The following is a 19,072-nucleotide window of genomic DNA, read 5'->3' on the forward strand; positions in this document are numbered from 1 at the left end:
TGAGTTCTAATTACAGAGACTGTAAATTCTCAAATACTTAAGGTTTGAAGAAGGACATATAAGAAACAGTTAGAGATATCCTCTTAAATCCTACCTCAGAACAGGCTTAAGTGGCTTTTACCCAGGTACTTGGCATTTGTCATCCCTTCTCCCAAGCAAATACAGGGCCACACAAGTAGACACAGCTTTGAGAGGCACGGGGTAAAGGAGAGCCAGAGGAGCAGTGAGCAAGGCGCCATCATCTCCAGAGCCGATGGAGCTGAGGCAGCTGACCCGCACTTTATCAAGTGTGAAAGCCAAGGAGACAAAAACAGGGATTCTTGGGGATGTTCCTGGTAGAGCAGAGTGAATGAAAAATCTGGGATAGGTGCCAAACTGTGTTAGCGGAACTCCACCACCAGATGGCGGCATTGGCTCAAGGAACATAAGGTGTCAGTAACGGAGCAATAGGAATTTTGTCCAGCCCTACTTTAGGGAACAATCCTTAGACAGGTGGGTTGAAAATGACAGGAGTAAAAAAAAAAAAAAAAAAAAAAAAAAACACAGAACTGCTAGAAGCTGCTTTTCATCTGGCCAGGAATGTCTGCATCCAGAACAATCTAGCCATGTCTAAAGGGCACCCCTAAGACCCTAAGATCAGGGCATCTGGTCCAATCACTTCACGGCAAATAGATGGGGGAAAAACCCTGAATGTTTATTGGAAGGACTGACGCTGAAGCTCCAATACTTTGGCCACCTGATCCAAAGAGCTGACTCATTGGAAAAGACTCTGATGCTGGGAAAGCTTGAGGGCAGGAGGAGTAGGGAGCAACAACAGAGAAAAGCTAAGAAGAAAGCTCTCTCCTAGGTTTGCTTCATGATCTGAATATGATACAGTCCTCGTCATTTATTTTCCAAAGTGGAAAAGGATAGACCACTTAACAAGCAAAGAGATCTGAGAAAATCACTGGCCATTTTAAGAGGGGTATAAACTATCCCAGGGTGACCAAATAGCCTTGGTTTTCTTTACATAAAAAAAAAAAAAATCAAAGGACTTCCCTGGCAGTCTAGCAGTCTACTTTGCCTTCTAATGCAAGGGATACAGGATAAATTCTTGGTTGGGAAGCTAAGGGCTCACAAGAAATGTGGCCAAAATACGAAAACATAAACAACAGAAGCAATATTGTAAGAAATTCAACAAAGACTTTGAAAATGGTCCACATCAAAAAAATTAATCTAGCTAATACATGTGAAATGAATGACAGGACTTGAAAACCTTTGTTTTTCAACCCCTAATGAAATAACTAAGAGAAGCTAAAGGCAAATGAGAAAAAGAAAGATATACCCATTTGAATGCAGAGTTCCAAAGAATAGAAAGGAGAGATTTAAAAAAAAAAAAAAAAAAAAAAAAAAGGCTTCCTCAGTAATCAATGCAAAGAAATAGAGGAAAACAATAGAATGGGAAAGACCAGAGATTTCTTCAAGAAAATAAGAGATACAAAAGGAACATTTCTGGCAAAGATGGGCACAATAAAGGACAGAAATGGTATAGACCTAACAGAAAAGCAGAAAATATTAAGAAGATGTGGCAAGAATACAAAGAAGAACTATACAAAAAAGACATCAATGACCCAGATAACCACAATGGTGTGAACACTCACCCAGAGCCAGACATCCTCAAGTGGGCCTTAGAAAGCATCACTACGAACAAAGCTAGTGGAGGTGATGGAATTCCAGTTGAGCTATTTCAAATCCTAAAAGATGATGCTGTCAAAGTGCTGCAGTCAATATGCCAGCAAATTTGGAAAACTCAGCAGTGGCCACAGGACAAGAAAAGGTCAATTTTCATCCTAATCTCAAAGTAAGTCAATGCCAAAGCATGTTCAAACTACTGCACAATTGCACACATCTCACACAGTAGCAAAGTAATGCTCAAAATTCTCCATGCCAGACTTCAACAGTACATGAACCATGAACTTCCAGGTGTTCAAGCTGTATTTAGAAAAGCTAGAGGAACCAGAGATCAGATTGCCAACATCCACTGGATCATCAAAAAAGCAAGAGTTCCCAAAAAACATCTACTTCTGCTTTATCGACTACGCCAAAGACTTTGACTGTGTAGATCACAACAAATTGTGAAAAATTCTTCAAGAGATGGGAATACCAGACCACCTGACTTGCCTCCTGAGAAATCTGTATGCAGGTCAAGAAACAACAGTTAGAACTGGATATGGAGCAACAGACTGGTTCCAAATTGGGAAAGGAGTATGTCGAGGCTGTGTATTGTCACCTTGCTTACTTAACTTATATGCAGAGTACATCATGTGAAATGCTGGGCTGGATGAAGTACAAGCTGGAATCAAGATTGCTAGAAGAAACATCAACAATCTCAGATATGCAGATGACACCACCCTTATGGCAGAAAGTGAAGAAGAACTGAAGAGTCTCTTGATGAAAGTGAAAGAGGAGAGTGAAAAAGCTGGCTTAAAACTCAACATTCAGAAAACAAAGATCATGGCATGCAGTCCCATCACTTCATGGGAAATAGATGGGGAAACAGTGGAAACAGTGACAGACTTTATTTGGGGGGGCTCCAAAATCACTGCAGATGGTGACTGCAGCCATGAAATTAAAAGATGCTTGCTCCTTGGAAGAAAAGCTATGACCAACCTAGACAGCATATTAAAAAGCAGAGACATTACTTTGCCAACAAAGGTCTGTCTAGTCAAAGCTATGGTTTTTCCAGTTGTCATGTTTGGATGTGAGAGTTGGACTATAAAAAAAGCTGAGCACCAAAGAATTGATGCTTTTGAATTTTGGTGTTGGAGAAGACTCGTGAGAGTCCCTTGGACTACAAGAAGATCCAACCAAAAAAAAAAAGAAGAAGAAGATCCAACCAGTCCATCATCCTAAAGGAAATCAGTCCTGAATATTCTTTGGAAGAACTGATGCTGAAGCTGAAACTCCAATACTTTGGCCACCTGATGCGAAAAGGTGACTCATTGGAAAAGACCCTGATGCTGGGAAAGATTGAAAGTGGGAGGAGAAGAGGACAACAGAGGATGAGATAGTTGGATGGCATCACCAACTCAATGGGCATGAGTTTGAGTAAGCTCCGGGAGTTGGTGATGGACAGGGAAGCCTGGTGTTCTGCAGTCCCTGGGGTCGAAAAGATTTGGACATGACTGAGCAACTGAACTGAACTGAATGAAATAACTGACTCAGGCAAGAGTCAGTAGACAAAACCACTGTGTGAAATATTGAAAGAGGAAGATTGAAGGGGACATTTGCAATGCAAAGGCCTGGCTGACGTCACATGACCCCACTGATTTTGCTTAGTGAGATGAAAGACCCACCTTGTTGACTTCTAAAATGGTCCAAGAAGAGGAGCCTTTTCCTGTGGATTCTCACCCAAATATCTGAATCCATATCAAACAAGCTTCTAGAAGTCCGTTCCACTCTCCAGGAAGTACAGGGGATTTCAAGAACAAATTAAATGATCCCCAAAAGAAACAAATATGCACATTTATAGAATGGATGGCATTCTGCCGAAAAAGGCTTGACAGCGGACTGTTTTCTCACAAAGGGAGAGAGGGTCTGCTGTGAAACAGAGAATCTTTAAGGAACGTAAAAACCAATCATAGTATGTGGACCCTGATCAAATAAATCAATGGTAAAAGAACAGAGAGATGGGAGACAATTGGGAAATTTTTACAAGATGTAGGTATTTGATGATACCAAGAAATGGCTGTTAACTTTGTCAGATATGGTAATGACATTCCACTGATGTATGAAAACACTCACTTTATAGATATCTTTACTTTAGTATATAAGAGTAAAATGACAATTCAGTTCAGTTCAGTTCAGTTCAGTCGCTCAGTCGTGTCCGACTCTTCTTGACCCCGTGATTCGCAGCACGCCAGGCCTCCCTGTCCATCACCAACTCCTGGAGCTTACTCAAACTCATGTCCATCAAGTCGGTGATGCCATCCAGCCATCTCATCCTCCGTCGTCCTCTTCTCCTCCTGCCCCCAATCCCTCCCAGCGTCAGGGTCTTTTCCAATGAGTCAGCTCTTCGCATCAGGTGGCCAAAGTATTGGAGTTTCAACTTCAGCATCAGTCCTTCCAATGAGCACCCAGGACTGATCTGCTTTAGGATGGACTGGTTGGATCTCCTTGCAGTCCATGGGACTCTCAAGAGTCTTCTCCAACACCACAGTTCAAAAGCATCAATTTTTCGGCGCTCAGCTTTCTTCACAGTCCACCTCTCACATCCATACATGACCACTGGAAAAACCATAGCCTTGACCAGATGGACTTTTGTTGGCAAAGTAAAGTCTCTGCTTTTTAATATGCTATCTAGGTTGGTCATAACTTTCCTTCCAAGGAGTTAGCATATTTTAATTTCATGGCTGCAATCACCATCTGCAGTGATTTGGAGCCCAAAAAAATAAAGTCTAACACTGTTTCCCCATCTATTTCCCATGAAGTGATGGGACCAGATGGCATGATGTTAGTTTTCTGAATGTTAAGCTTTAAGCCAATTTTTTCACTCTCCTCTTTCACTTTCATCAAGAGGCTTTTTAGTTCCTCTTCACTTTCTGCCATAAGAGTAGTGTCATTTGCATATCTGAGATTATTGATATTTCTCCTGGCAATCTTGATTCCATCTTGTGCTTCATCTAGCCCAGCATTTCTCATGATGTACTGTGCATATAAGTTAAATAAGCAGGGTGACAATATACAACCTTTATGACACTATTTGTCTTAAAATCTGAATCAAAAGGAAGAGGAAATGGGATATATGAATCAAGCATTACATAATCTTCAATGGCTTAATCATGGTGATGCAGATATTGGGGTTCACTTTACTGTTCTCTATATGTGTATTTTTGTTTCATAATAAAAAGTTTTTTTTAATAATCAGAAAGTAAAAGGCCATGCCCACTTCCATGATATTGGGTGAGAAAAAAGAAAATTCACTAAGTCAATGAGGTCAAAGCTGAAAGCTTTGATGGGACATAACCCGAGCTGACAATAGAGCTCAATCAGTGTTAAGCCAGGACCCAAATGTTCCCCTGATCAAACTGCATCACATTCTATTCATCCATCTCAGGACAGATGGAACCAACGGCCTGGCTAGGATTGGTTTCTGCGCCTCCCAGCACTTCAGTGGAATGCACGGTAAGCACCTTCCTCCCTAAGACATTCACCCGTGAGTCTGGGTGGTTGGCTGCAACGGGGTCTTCCAGCTTTGAACTGAGGTCAGGGGCCTGCTCAAAGCCAACGGTCCCCCCAGATCTCTAAGGAAGAAATGCTCGTTGATGCAGATGGCCCTAAAACATAAAAGATGCTCAGTCTCCTTCATAATAAGAAAATGCAGACTAAACACGCTGAGATTTCCAGGCTGTGGAAAATCAGACAATTGAAAACACACTTGCCAAAGGTAGTAGAAAACAGACATTCTCAGACTTCAGTAGTGGGAGTATACACCGGAACAATATTTACAGAGGGACAATTTACAGCACCTAGAAAAATTACAAATACATATGCTTTTTGGCCCAGGAGTTCCTCTTCAATGAATTTATCCAACTGACACTTGCTTCTACCCCAATCCATGTTTGTCTAAGGTTCCTCATTGCCACAGTGAAGGAGACTGTTAAATAAATGGGCTTCCCTGGTAGCTCAGTTGGTAAATAATGCGCCTGCAATTCAGAAAACCCCAGTTCGATTCCTGGGTCAGGAATATCTACTGGAGAAGGGATAGATTACCCACTCTAGTATTACCACAGTATTCCTAGACTTCCCTTGTGGCTTAGCTGGTAAAGAATCCGCCTGCAATGCAGGAGACCTGGGTTTGATCCCGGGGTTGGGAAGATCCCCTAGAGAAGGGAAAGGCTACCCACTCTAGTATTCTGGCCTGGAGAATTCCTTGGTCTGTACAGTCCATGGGGTAGCAAAGAGTTGGACAGGATTGAGCGACTTTCGCTCTCACTTTCACTTTCGGGGCTCTGTGCTGGCAAGAGGGACCAAGTCCAAATATTGTTCTGTGATAACACATGTTGGCAGCGCAAATATCAGTGACCCTGTTTTAGGGAAGAGGACTCGCTGTATAGACAGCATAGGTGGCAGCCGACCGTGAAGCTGGGTGGAGAATTTTCTCTTGACTCTTAAACTCTGTAGATGTATGACCTGTTCAAAAAGTAAAGATAAAAATAATTTCCAACAACAAAAAAGGTGTCAGTTGAAAAAACGAGCTTATAAGAAACAGTAGTTACTCAGATTGAGGGCTGAGCTGGGCCAGAGCGCCAGAGAGTTGGAAAATATGCCTGCTGAAATGTGGGCTACAGGGCAGCATAAAGAACAAAATCCAGTTCAAGCCCCCTCTAGGGATGACGAATAATCCATTTGAAATCAAATTAAAGCTAGGTCATGCTAGCTGGTCAAAGCAATGCCAGCTTAATCTTGTGCTCAGAATGAAGTCTCCAGACACAAAGGTCTCTAAAGTCCTGAGAAGAGGACTCTGGAAGCTAGCTGGACCTGCCCAAACCCCAGAGGCTGGCGGTCAGAGGGTCAGCAAAGGCAAAGCCCCCAGGGTCCAAACTCTGCACTGCGGCTTTCAGGAAGCTCCTCCTGCCCCAGCTAGCTGTGTGCTCCCAGCAAGCAGCTCCGGGGACTGCAGGCCTGCTGCTGGGGAAATGAACATACAGAGAAGGAACCACTGAAACCGCAGTCCGCGGAATCCAGGTCATTTTCATTTTTCAAGTATGTCAGTTCAAATACAGACAGTGCCTGTTTTTTAAATCTACAAAACATGTGCCAGTAATAAAAACAGATAAATAAATAGAAATAGGAAAAGTATCTATCTTGGAGGGCTGTTGTAAAAATAAACTAGTCAGCACATGCATACAGTAAGTCAAAGGTTTAACGATCATAATTAGTAAGAAAAAGATGGGACTTGGAGACATAAAAGATCAGAATATCTGTAGTGTCTGATCTGTTTGATGCCTGTCGGTCACCATCCAGGGCGAGCCGGTGTACCTACCCCACACCCTCCAACCACACTGAAGGAGAGGATGTGGGATCTGGGGGCTGGAAGGGGCCCATGGATCACCCCAAGTCCCTGTGGTCTTCCCTTTTAGCTCACTATATGCATTTCTCTGCTCCTTCTCAGGTATACAGAAAGCCATAATTTCCAGCCCTTTGCCCTCAACTGGGGCCACGAGACTGGATCCTGCCAATGACATGTGAGCAGAGGAGGGGCCCCCCCAAAGCCCATTACTATCTCTTCTCCCACCATAAAAGCCATTGTTGAGATGGCGGAGCCACAGGAGAGGTGGAAACTGAATCCTTGTGTCCGAACCCACAGAGTTGCCAAAGCGCTGGCACAACTGTGGGCTTGATCTACGTGCTAAGCCAACAACATTTTGGAGTTCTCTCGTTACTTCAGCACGGCTTAGATTGAGCTGACTGATCTGGCCCCCGACCCCTAGGGGCTCTAAAGATAGCCTGGGGCAGCTGAATGTATTTTCAGTCAGGTTACATGAGCTGACAGAATGTTTTCTGCTTTTTGAGGGAATTTGATCAATGAGGTGTGGTGACATTGGTTAGCTTTCAGGCTGGCCAGAATTCAGGCTGTTTGTAGTATGTGTCATTTGCTTGGGTAAACAAGATCTTTCAAGATGTTAGGTCCACAGTGACATGAGGTTGATAAAACACAACTTTTGGTACCAAAAAAAAAAGTTAGAAAACATAGATTTTCTTCCCTTCAATTTTAGAAATAAATACAGGCTCAGAGGGAGTCTTGGGGACTAATCCGTTGTCACACCCAAGCCCTTCCAAGGAGCCAGGTCCCAGGTAAGAACAGAGGGTAGGAGATAAGGAGCCCCCACATTTCATATACTCCTGGTCAGGGTCAGCGGTCACTTTGGACTTTCAGGGCCAAACAAAATGCCTCCCCACTCAGGAGCAAGACTTAGGAAACTAAATGCTCTGGATAAGTCCGTCCTAAACTCAGCCACAGGGACCAGGCACAAACAAGTGAGCCCAGGGCAGGCACCCAGGTAGACCTGGTGGTAAAGAACCCACCTGCCAATGCAGGAGACATAAGAGGCCCAGGTTCAGTCCCTGGGTCAGGAAGATCCCCTGGAGAAGGGATGGCAACCCACTCCAGTAGGCTTGCCTGGAGAATCCCACGGACAGAGGAGCCCGGCAGGCTACAGTCTGTGGGGTCGCAAGGAGGAGGAAGTGACTTAGTACACAAGGTTAGTACCCTAACCAACCAACCCACCCACTTCCATGCAGTACTGCCAGATCTCCCACTTCTTCTAGAATAGCCCCAAGACCTTGTCATATGTGAGTCGTCTCATTTTGTGGGTTTGTTTGTTTGTTTTCTCCCAATTTTTAACTGATGGCAATCATGGGAAATGAAAATAAAACCTCCACACTGGTCTAACAAAATACCTCTGTGGGCTGGATGAGGCCTCAGCCCAACATAAAACCTCAGCTCTCCTGTTTGCTTGATTGCAGGCGTGTGAACACAGCCACAGCCACAGAAGCACTGTTCCCTGGGAGAATCGCCAGATTTAGCAAATAAAATCACGAGACACCAGGTTAAACTGGACTTCAGATAAACAGTGAGTAATTTTTTAGTACAAGTCTGTATAGGCAATGCTTACATTGAAGGATACTTGTACATACTTTACAAACACAGACACACACACACACATGTATATATATATGTATATGTGTGTATGTGTGTGTATATATATATATATATATATAAAACCAGATGCTGACACAAATATTTCCTGGGACATACAGTAAAAAAATTATCCACAGTTTATCTGAAATTCAAGTTCAACTCCTGTATTGTGTCTGGTTCCTGACTAAGACAGACCATTAGTGAATTCTTCTTGCTTCAGCTTCAGTTAGCCAGGAAATCTGGAAAACTGTGTTTGAAGCCAACTAGGCTCATAGCAATTCACCAAAGCTTTGTAATGTGAACGACTGCCTGCAGCGGTGCAGGAAGGAGTGAACTTAATCCCGCCACACAGAGGCGCTCCATGGGCAGGCAGGGCCCCGGCTACCGGAAGTGGCTGGCAGGTCAGGCACCCGCAAGCTGGCTGCCCGCTCCCTAGGGCAGGCCTCAGGCCACGGTGGGAATACATGTTACTCTCCCCCTCTCTTTGAGCCACTGAAGGCCTGGCCCTCTGCCCATGGTTGACTCTCTGCAGACTGCCCTGCATCCATAGCCCATGGCTGTCCGCCCTGAGGACTGCAGCCGGATGCTCGGCATCCTAGAACCCAAGTTGGCTCACCCTACCTTCTCCATAGATCCTGGTGGCGTGTGGAGCTCTGCTGGGGTTGCTCCTAGTCTTCTCCTGACCTGTGTGAGGGGGAGACCTGTCAAGAGTCCACAGTCTTGTGGACTTCACTGTCTGACACTGTCTACCATCAGAAAGGAAACTTTTCCTCTATGGAAACTTACGCTCTTATGTTTAGTAAAATGTGTGTATATGTGTTAGTCACTCAGTCGTGTCCGATTCTCTGAGATCCCATGGACTGCAGCCCTCCAGGTTCCTCTGTCCATGGGATTCTCCAGGCAAGAATACTGGAGTGGGTTGCCATTTCCTTCCCCAGGGGATCTTCCCGACTCAGGAATTGAACCTGGGTCTCCTGTATTGCAGGCAGATTCTTTACCATCTGAGCCACCAGGGAAGCCCTTAGTAACTGGGGACCTGCTAATTAACAAAGACAGATTAATAGGAGAAAAGGTACTCAATTTTCATTAATATTTACATGTAGGTGGGTTCGCAGAAAAGAAGTCAGACTCAAAGAAGTAGTCAGACTCAGGGGCAAGGAAAGGTTTGAGCTTCAAAAGGTGATAAATTGAGACTTCCCTGGTGGTTCAGTGGTGAAGAATCCGCTTTGCAATGCAGGGGATGCAGGTTCAATCCCTGGTCGGGGAATTAAGATCTCTTATGCCATGGAGCAACGAAGCCCTTGCACCGGAAGTACTGAGTCTGAGCACTCAGGAGCCCTGAGCTCTGGAGCCTGGAGCCACAACAGGAGAGCCCATGTGCTACAATGAAAGATAACACAAGATGCAACAAAGATTCCATGTGCAAGACTGGACACAGCCAATATGCCTTTCTTGTTTAGCCAAAGATTAATTATGAACAAGAAACAGGGAAAATGCTGACTTCATCCGCTTTATCCCCACTGACCTCCAGGGGGCAGCAGAGACAGGAAGACCATTCATTAAGGCCAGCAAAGCCTCATCCTCTGTCCAACTGTACTGACTGGTTCACTGACTGGAAAAGGGAGGACAGGGAGGTTTCTGCTTGCCTGAATGCCCAGGATTCTGCAGCCATGGCTGCATTTGCCACTTCTGGTGGAGGCATCTCTGGACCTCAGAGAAAACCAGGGGTCTGGGCAAAAAAAGACAGAGGGCCTCTAAAACACCCTGTGAACTCTCAGCCCACAGAATGGACCCAAACTCCTAAGACCGAAACCCGCATCCACCACTTCTAGGCAGTGTCCTTTGGCAGTTACTTCTTTACTCCTTTATATCAAAGGTGAACAGGAACACTGGCCGCCTCATATGACTGCTGAGAGATGAGATGAGTTCATAGTTGTTAATCCTGTAGAAGACTGGCTAGCACAGAGTAAGTGCTTTATTAATGACTGCTCCCGAGTCACACATAACTCCAAACCATTTCTGGAAAATGCTAGATTCTGGCTAGTATTGATTTTTTTAAGTTTTCATGTGGGTTGGTCCCAGGCATATCTTTTAAAAATTATTAATAACATCTAACAGGTGCTTTGAATTGTTAATTTGAATAAGTCATTGTTGGATTAACAAGACTTAGACAAGGGTATAAACCCAAATATACAGAACATGTTTCTGACAGACACATACTGGGTCCTTTGGCAAATCAAATAGTCTATTTAATACGGAGTTATATATGTGTCATGACCTGGTGACTTAACGGTAAAGAATCCTGCTTGCCAATGCAAGAGCCACAGGTATGATCCCTGGGTCAGGAAGATCCCCTGGAGAAGGGCATGGCAACCCATTGCAGTATTCTTGCCTAGAGAATCCCATGGATAGAAAAGGCTGGTGGGCTTCAGTTCTTGGGGTCGCAAAAGAGTCAGACATGACTTAGTGACTAAACAACACCAACAACAGAGATACACAACTGCCAGTTTTGAAAACTATATAATAAAATACTGTTAATACTAAAACCACATTAGACATAATGCTTCTTGAAGGTTCAGGGTCTGTTGTGAATTGGAGATGTTTGGTAGGTTGGTCACATGGACCACAGCCTTGTCTAACTCAATGAAACTATGAGCCATGCCATGTAGGGCCACCCAAGACGGACGGGTCATGGTGGAGAGTTCTGACAAAATGTGGTCCACTGGAGAAGGGAATGAGAATCCACTTCAGTATTCTTGCCTTGAGAATCCCATGTACAGTATGAAAAGGCAAAAAGATAGGAAACTGAAAGATGAACTCCCCAAGTCGGTAGGTGCCCAATATGCTACTGGAGAACAGTGGAGAAATAACTCCAGAAAGAATGAAGATCTCCATGACCCAGATAACCATGATGGGGTGGTCACTTACCTAGAGCCAGATATCCTGGAATATGAAGTCAAGTGGGCCTTAGAAAGCATCACTACGAACAAAGCTAGTGGAGGTGATGGAATTCCAGTTGAGCTATTTCAAATCCTAAAAGATGATGCTGTGAAAGTGCTGCACTCAATATGCCAGCAAACTTGGAAAACTCAGCAGTGGCCACAGGACTGGAAAAGGTCAGTTTTCATTCCAATCCCAAAGAAAGGCAATGCCAAAGCATGTTCAAACTACCACACAATTGTACACATCTCACACAGCAGCAAAGTAATGCTCAAAATTCCCCATGCCAGGCTTCAACAGTATGTGAACCACAAACTTCCAGGTATTCAGGCTGGATTTAGAAAAGCCAGAGGAACCAGAAATCAAATTGCCAATATCCGTTGGATCTCCAAAACAGCAAGAGAATTCCAGAAAAACATCTACTTCTGCTTTATTGACTATGCCAAAGCCTTTGATTGTGTGGATCACAACAAATTGTGGGAAATTCTTCAAGAGATGGGAATACCAGACCATCTGACCTGCCTCCTGAGAAACCTGTATGCAGGTCAAGAAGCAACAGTTAGAACTGGACATGGAACAACGGACTGGTTCCAAGTCAGGAAAGGAGTACGTCGAGGCTGTATATTGTCACCCTGCTTATTTAACTTATATGCAGAATACATCATGTGAAATTCTGGGCTGGATGAAGCACAAGCTAGAATCAAGATTGCTGGGAGAAATATCAATAACCTCAGATATGCAGATGACACCACCCTTATGGCAGAAAGTGAAGGACTAAAGAGCTTCTTGATGAAAGTGAAAGAGGAGAGTGAAAAAGCTGGCTTGAACTCAACATTCAGAAAACTAAGATCATGGCATCTGGTCCCATCACTTCATGGCAAATAGATAGGGCAACAATGGAAACGGTGACAGACTTTATTTTTCTGGGCTCCAAAATCACTGGAGATGGTGACTGCAGCCATGAAATTAAAAAACACTTGCTCCTTGAAAAAAAAGCTATGACCAACCTAGACAGCATATTAAAAAGCAGAGACATTACTTTGCCAAAAAAGTTCGTCTAGTGAAAGCTATGGTTTTTCCAGTAGTCATGTATGGATGTGAGAGTTGGACTATAAAGAAAGCTGAGGCCAAAGAATTGATGCTTTTGAACTTTGGTGTTGGAGAAGACTCTTTTTGATAGTCCCTTGGACTGCAAGGACATCCAACCAATCAATCCTAAGGGAAATCAGTCCTGAATACTCTTCGGAAGGACTGATGCTGAAGCTGAAACTCCAATACTTTGGCCACCTGATGCAAAGATACGACTCCTTGGAAAAGACCCTGATGCTGGGAAAGATTAAGGCAGGAAGAGAAGGGGACAACAGAGGATGAGATGGTTGGATGGCATAACTGACGCAATAGGCATGAGTTTGAGTAAACTCCAGGAGTTGGTGATGGACAGAGAAGCCTGGGGTCTGCAGTCCATGGGGTCGCAAAGAGTCAGACACGACTGAGTGACTGAACTGAACTTGTAGGCTGGTTCACAGTACTCTCTTGGAGATAGGAAACTGCACATACCAAGATTTGTTGCAGGACTTTTCATTCATTCATCAGTTCCATTTTCCATACACTATTGTCCACTCAAGCAGCCCCAAATGACATTAATCTACTTGGCTGCTGGTGGCCCAAGCTGGTTTTAGAGTAGGGAAAATTCTCAGAGACATACTGAAGTCAGAAAGGCCTCGTGGCCTGAGATAACAAATGCAATCCGTAGGTGTTCAATAAAGTCTAGTTTTCCTGCCTCCCTTTCCAACACCTCCCTGCATGCCTAATCTCAACTTCAGTGAGTGAGGTTTTTGTGGTTTTTTTTTTTTTTACATTCTAAAAACTACTTCCTGTTTTTTCAAGGGGACAGGTTGAGGGAGATGAAGATGGCAAAGACTTTTATTATTTATTTATTTTACATTGGAGTATAGCCAATTAACAATGTTGTGATAAATTTCAGGTGGACAGCAAAGGGACTGAGCAATATGTACAGACGTATCCCTTCTCCCCCAAACTTCCCTTCCATCTAGGCTGCCACATAACATTGAACAGAGTGCCCTGTGCCTTACAGTAGGGCCTTGTTGGTTGGGATGGCAAAGACATCAATGGCTTTCATAGCTACTTCTTTGTATACTCTGAGCTGTTCTTTCACAGCCCATTCACTCTTTTTGCTTCTCCCTATCTTTCCCCAGAGTCCCTGCTACCCTTAGTACACCCCTATGCAGAGGTGAACAAGACACCTCCCAAAACAGCACCCTTCCTGGTCTGGCAAATTAGAAAAGAACACTCAGTCTGGATCTGGGCCCCAACACACCCTCTTGGTTGAGCCTCTTGGTGCAAAACACAAAATATACAACCATCACAGCGGCCAGTGTCACCCGGTACTCCCTAAAGGAAGGGCCTATGAGGAAGGCCAGGGCCTGCATGGAGATGCAGTGTCTGCTGGTGCAAACAGCCACGCCCATCACCAAAGCCACTGAGCTGGGACTTGCCCTTTTCTACAGAAACCACCACATATCTGGCTCACCATGTCTGGCTGGGAGACAGAGATTCTGTCTTTCCTCAAAAGAACCTTCCATAGATCTTTGGAGCCTTTCACTTAAATCACAGGTCAAGTATGAGGCCCTGTGGCTCAGCTGGTAAAGAATCTGCCTGTAATGTGGAAGACCGGGGTTTGATCCCTGGGTTGGGAAGATCCCCTGGAGAAGGGAATGGCAATCCACTCCAGTATTCTTGCCTGGAGAATCCCATGAAGAGAGGGGCCTGGTGGGCTATAGTCCATGGGGTCACAAAGAGTCAGACACGAAGGAGCAACTAAGACATTCACTTTTTCTTCATATCTAAACTCACCGAGCAGTGACTCAAGTCTTCTGGAGGGATAATCTTTCTGAACAACTGCTAAGTTTACTTTTTTAAAAAATGTTTTCCCAAGGTCTTTACTGAATTTGTTATGATATCGCTTCTATTTTATGTTTTGGTTTTTTGGCCACAAGGCATGTGGGATCTTGGCTCCCCGATGAGGGATCGAACCCGAAATCCCCGCATTGGGAGGTGAAGTGTTAACCACTAGACCACCAGGCGAGTCCCCCTAAATTTACTTTTGCTTGAGTTCAGTAGCTTTGCTTGTGGGATATATGGAACTCTTGACACAGCCTGAAACCACAGCAAACTCTCAGAAACCAATTAGTAAATAAACTGCATTGTCATTTAAGGAAAAAAACCCCACTACCCTTGCTATTTCACCTTTCACACTGAGATGGTAAATGATACTGTGGGAACAATGGAGCGTATCACTGAGAAGAACATCAGCAAAAGGCAAAATTGCCTCTCCCAAGACTCCTCTGCCCTCTAAGATTGGAATTTGGGGAGGATGCATTCGGAAATGATTTTTTCCCCAGTAATGACAACACTCAGTACCACATAAGAAATGAAATTGAAGCATTGATCTTATTCTTCAAATACAGGATAGCTTCAATATTAAAATTAACATATAAATTTAGCATCCATCTTATTTTCAACTCACTTCTGCTGAGTAAATGCACATATAAAGAATGAATCACTGAAACAGTATGCAATGAAATCAAGTTCATTTTTCAAGTATGTCAGTTCAAATGCAGTCAGTGTCTGTTTTCTGGGCACCCAACAAATGTTCCCAAGATGTCCCCCTCCGATCACCTCCCACCAATCCAGCCACAGGGCAACCCGGGGACCTTGGAAGAAGAGTCCATGAAGAACAGATCCCATAAAATATGACTGCTACACTGCATACCCTGCCTCTGGTCCTGTTCTTTTTATAAAGTTTAAATGTTCTTGGGCTCTTAGAAGCCGGCCAGTTAACTGTAAGAGCCAACACCAGAGGTCCAGAATTACCGCTCCCTTGCCCTGGTACCTGCCGCCTTCTCAGGTTGCTCTGCTCTCTGTCTCAACCACATTCAAGCCCCTGGCTAACAAATGCCTTGCTTCTTCAAGACATTCGTGAAACTACTTTCATTTTTCCCATCATCAAGTGTTGAGATAATACAGATATAATAGAAATGCTTCTACATTTCATTGCTTATTTCCTGCAATCTGGCCCAGATGTGATAGCAACTTTAAAACAGGTTTGGGAATAAGCAATTGATATACATTTACAATGAACTTCTATTTCTACATATTATTTCTGGAGATTCCACTGTGGAATTATGAAAGTATACTGCAAATTACTATATTATTTTCTGTGGTAGGACGGGCATGCTTGTGAGTCTATTTCATTTACTGTAAGTCTTATTCACTTCTTCACTGAAAAAAATTAAGAACAAAATCTCTTTCGAAAAATTTAATGCTTTATACTCAGATTATATTATCACCTGTAACTGTTAACCATGAACAGAAGAATAAAATCAAGCGAAATGTTGATTCTAAAACGTGCAAAAAATAAATAAAAACAAGAAACAGGAAAAAAAAAAAACGCATTGGTATTTCACCACAGTGAGATATCACCTCATACCTGTTACAATGCCTATTACCAAAAAGACAGGAGATACGTGCTGGTGAGGATATGGAGAAAAGGAAACCCTCGTGCACTTTCAAAAACTTAAAATGGAATTACGTTACAATCCAACAATTCCATTTCTGAGAATCTATCTGAAGGAAATGAAAACACTATCTCAGAGATAATCTGCACTTCATGTACCTAGCTGTATTATTCACAAAATTTGAAAACAACCTGTCTCCATCCATGGATGAATTGATAAAGAAAATGTTACATCCTAAGTGAAATAAGCCAGTCACAAAAAGACAGGCACTATATGATCTTACTTGTACATGGAATCTAAAAAAAGCCACTCATAGAAATAGGGGCTCCCCAGGCTGCGCCAGTGAGAAAGAATTCGCCTGCCAATGCCGGAGACTAGGGTTTGATTGCTGAATTGGGAAGATCCCCTGGAGTAGGAAGTGGCACCCCACTCCAGTATCCTTGCCCAGAAAATTCCATGGACAGAGGAGCATGGTGGGCTCTAGTCCATGGGGATGCGGTGTCAGATACAACTAAGAGGCTGAGCACAAACACACACACAGAAATAAGACAGTAAACTTGTGGTTGCCAGGGGCTGAGGGGTGAGTGAAACAGGAGATGCTGATCTAAGTGTACAAACTTCCAATCATAAGATGACTACGTTCTAGGGATCTGATATATGGCATGGTAATTACAGTAAACAATACTGTATTGTATACTTGAAGGTTACCAAGGGAACAGATTTTAAATATTCTCACCACAAAAAAAGTCATTAAGTGAGGGATGTGTTCACTGATCTTATTATGGTAATCATTTTGCAACATACATGTATGTCAAGTCATCACACTGTACAACGTAATGATGCTACATGTCCATTATACCTCAAAAAACCTGGGAAGAGGGGAAGGTCTATGAATATCTATTAGAACTCAAAGCTCCAGGACAAAACCTATTTCCAGGGGTCACTATTAAGCCAGGAATCATGGAACAACTTAAAAATTGGCAAAACTCCCCTTAGGGGAAAGGGTAGCATGTTTATGCTACTATCTGGTCCTTTACTAATAGAAATTTCCAGAAAGAGGCATTTCTGATCCCAAAGGTGCACTCAATCTAATCATTAACACTGACCCTGAAGCTAACTTGAACTATCTCTAGGGTATAAGCTAAAGAAGACTGCATGCATACACAGTGAAGTTTACTCTTGTATAGGAAAGTAGGGAGGAGTGGAAGGGGGGTTTCAAAATCCCCACTATCAGAGTTTACATCCCTCAGCTCTTTTGCTATTACTTGACACAGATCTAAGAAAGGAACCCAAGGATGTGATGCAGAATGAGGTGGTTCTCAAATCCCAGTGAGTTTAAGAATTACCTGGAGAGGATGGTAAAAATGCACGAGCTCAGGCTACAGGGGTTGTGAACTCAACAAGGGGAGCCCAGGAATCTAAACTAAAAATCAAGCACTGGGTGCCTGGACCACACTCTGAGACAGACTGAGCAGGACACCATGACAACTCACCCACCCTCGCATCACAGATGAACAAAGCATTTGCTCTAAGACTAGCAGGTCCTCATTAGCAGGGGAGAGAGGCACTGTGGTCAATATGAATTAACTCTCTATAAGACTGGCCTGATTCAACAAGCAGCGTACAGTCAAGTACCCAGATACTTTGTCTGTGTGATGATGAGATTTAACTAGGAGTTGAATGATGCCGTTTTTCACTTTTCATCCAGATGTTGATTTTCCTGCGAAGGAGTAACTGAGTGCCCATGAGCAGAAGAGTGTTCATTTCCCTTGATTCTACACGCCACCATGGCAGGATGGTCTCAGAACAGGGCTGGAATCTAAACGGTTTTGCCGCTTTTACTAGAGGGGCCTTAGCTCTCAGAACTGCAGGAGAAGCAAAACTGAACGCAGGAAGCAGGACACAGGATCTTTACCATCGATTTCTCCCTCTGACCCCCGACTACACTTACCGCACCAAAGTAAGTTATTTCTTGCTTCAGAAGAGGATGCTGAGGATCAAACATACCTGTAGTAGCCCAGGAATGAGCTGCCTTATAGGAAATTCCATATTGCTGGCCATTGGAAAAAGAAGGCAAGGACTCTGATAATCTGTGGGCAAAATCAAACTGTCAGGATGTGGTATTTTAAGCTAAGTTTTCCTCAACCCAGGTCATTCAACCTGAAAATGTGACAGGTTTTATAGTTCTATCACCTCATATGGGATCTGTGATCACTCTTACTTGCTAGACAAATGTAGATAAACTTTTGAGATGGAGATACCTCTGAAAATCCAATTGTGTTAGGTAGGCTCTGACATTAGCCCATCACTACCATATAAAATTCCTGGACACATGTTTTTAGAATCAGGGGTTACATTATTCTCCTCTCTAGCCCTTTCTTCATTTATGTAAATAATAATATTTAAATATAACCTTAACCCAGAGGGGTAGGATGGGAAGGGGGGAGGGAGGCTCAAGAGGAAGGGGATACACACACACACACACACACACACACACACACACACACACAGAGACTGGTGTTGTGTACAGCCTAAACTAACACAATATCATAAGCCAATAATCCTCCAAATAAAAAAATAAATACAACCTTAACAACAAATCACACTTACTTCGAAACACCCTGGTATGAAATCATGTCAATTAAATACATATTAGTCCAACTAATATAAGGAGTTTTTCTCAATGATTTCTCATTCCCAAGGTGCCCAATAGAAATAAAAACGAGATTTTAAGTATCTTTTTTTCTCCTGAGACCCATGCAAGGATGGTGGGCAGGTGACCTTGGCTCCTGTTCCTCATTGAGGAAGCACCTCAGGCCAAGAGGATTTGCCCTTCTCCCTCCCAGACTGAAGATCCCTTCAAGACTTATTCTTGTTCGGGGAGCTCTCTCTCTCTGTACCCTTGTCAGGT

This window comes from Muntiacus reevesi, chromosome 17 (genome assembly GCF_963930625.1).
Source record: "Muntiacus reevesi chromosome 17, mMunRee1.1, whole genome shotgun sequence".
NCBI classification, from domain to species: domain Eukaryota; kingdom Metazoa; phylum Chordata; class Mammalia; order Artiodactyla; family Cervidae; genus Muntiacus; species Muntiacus reevesi.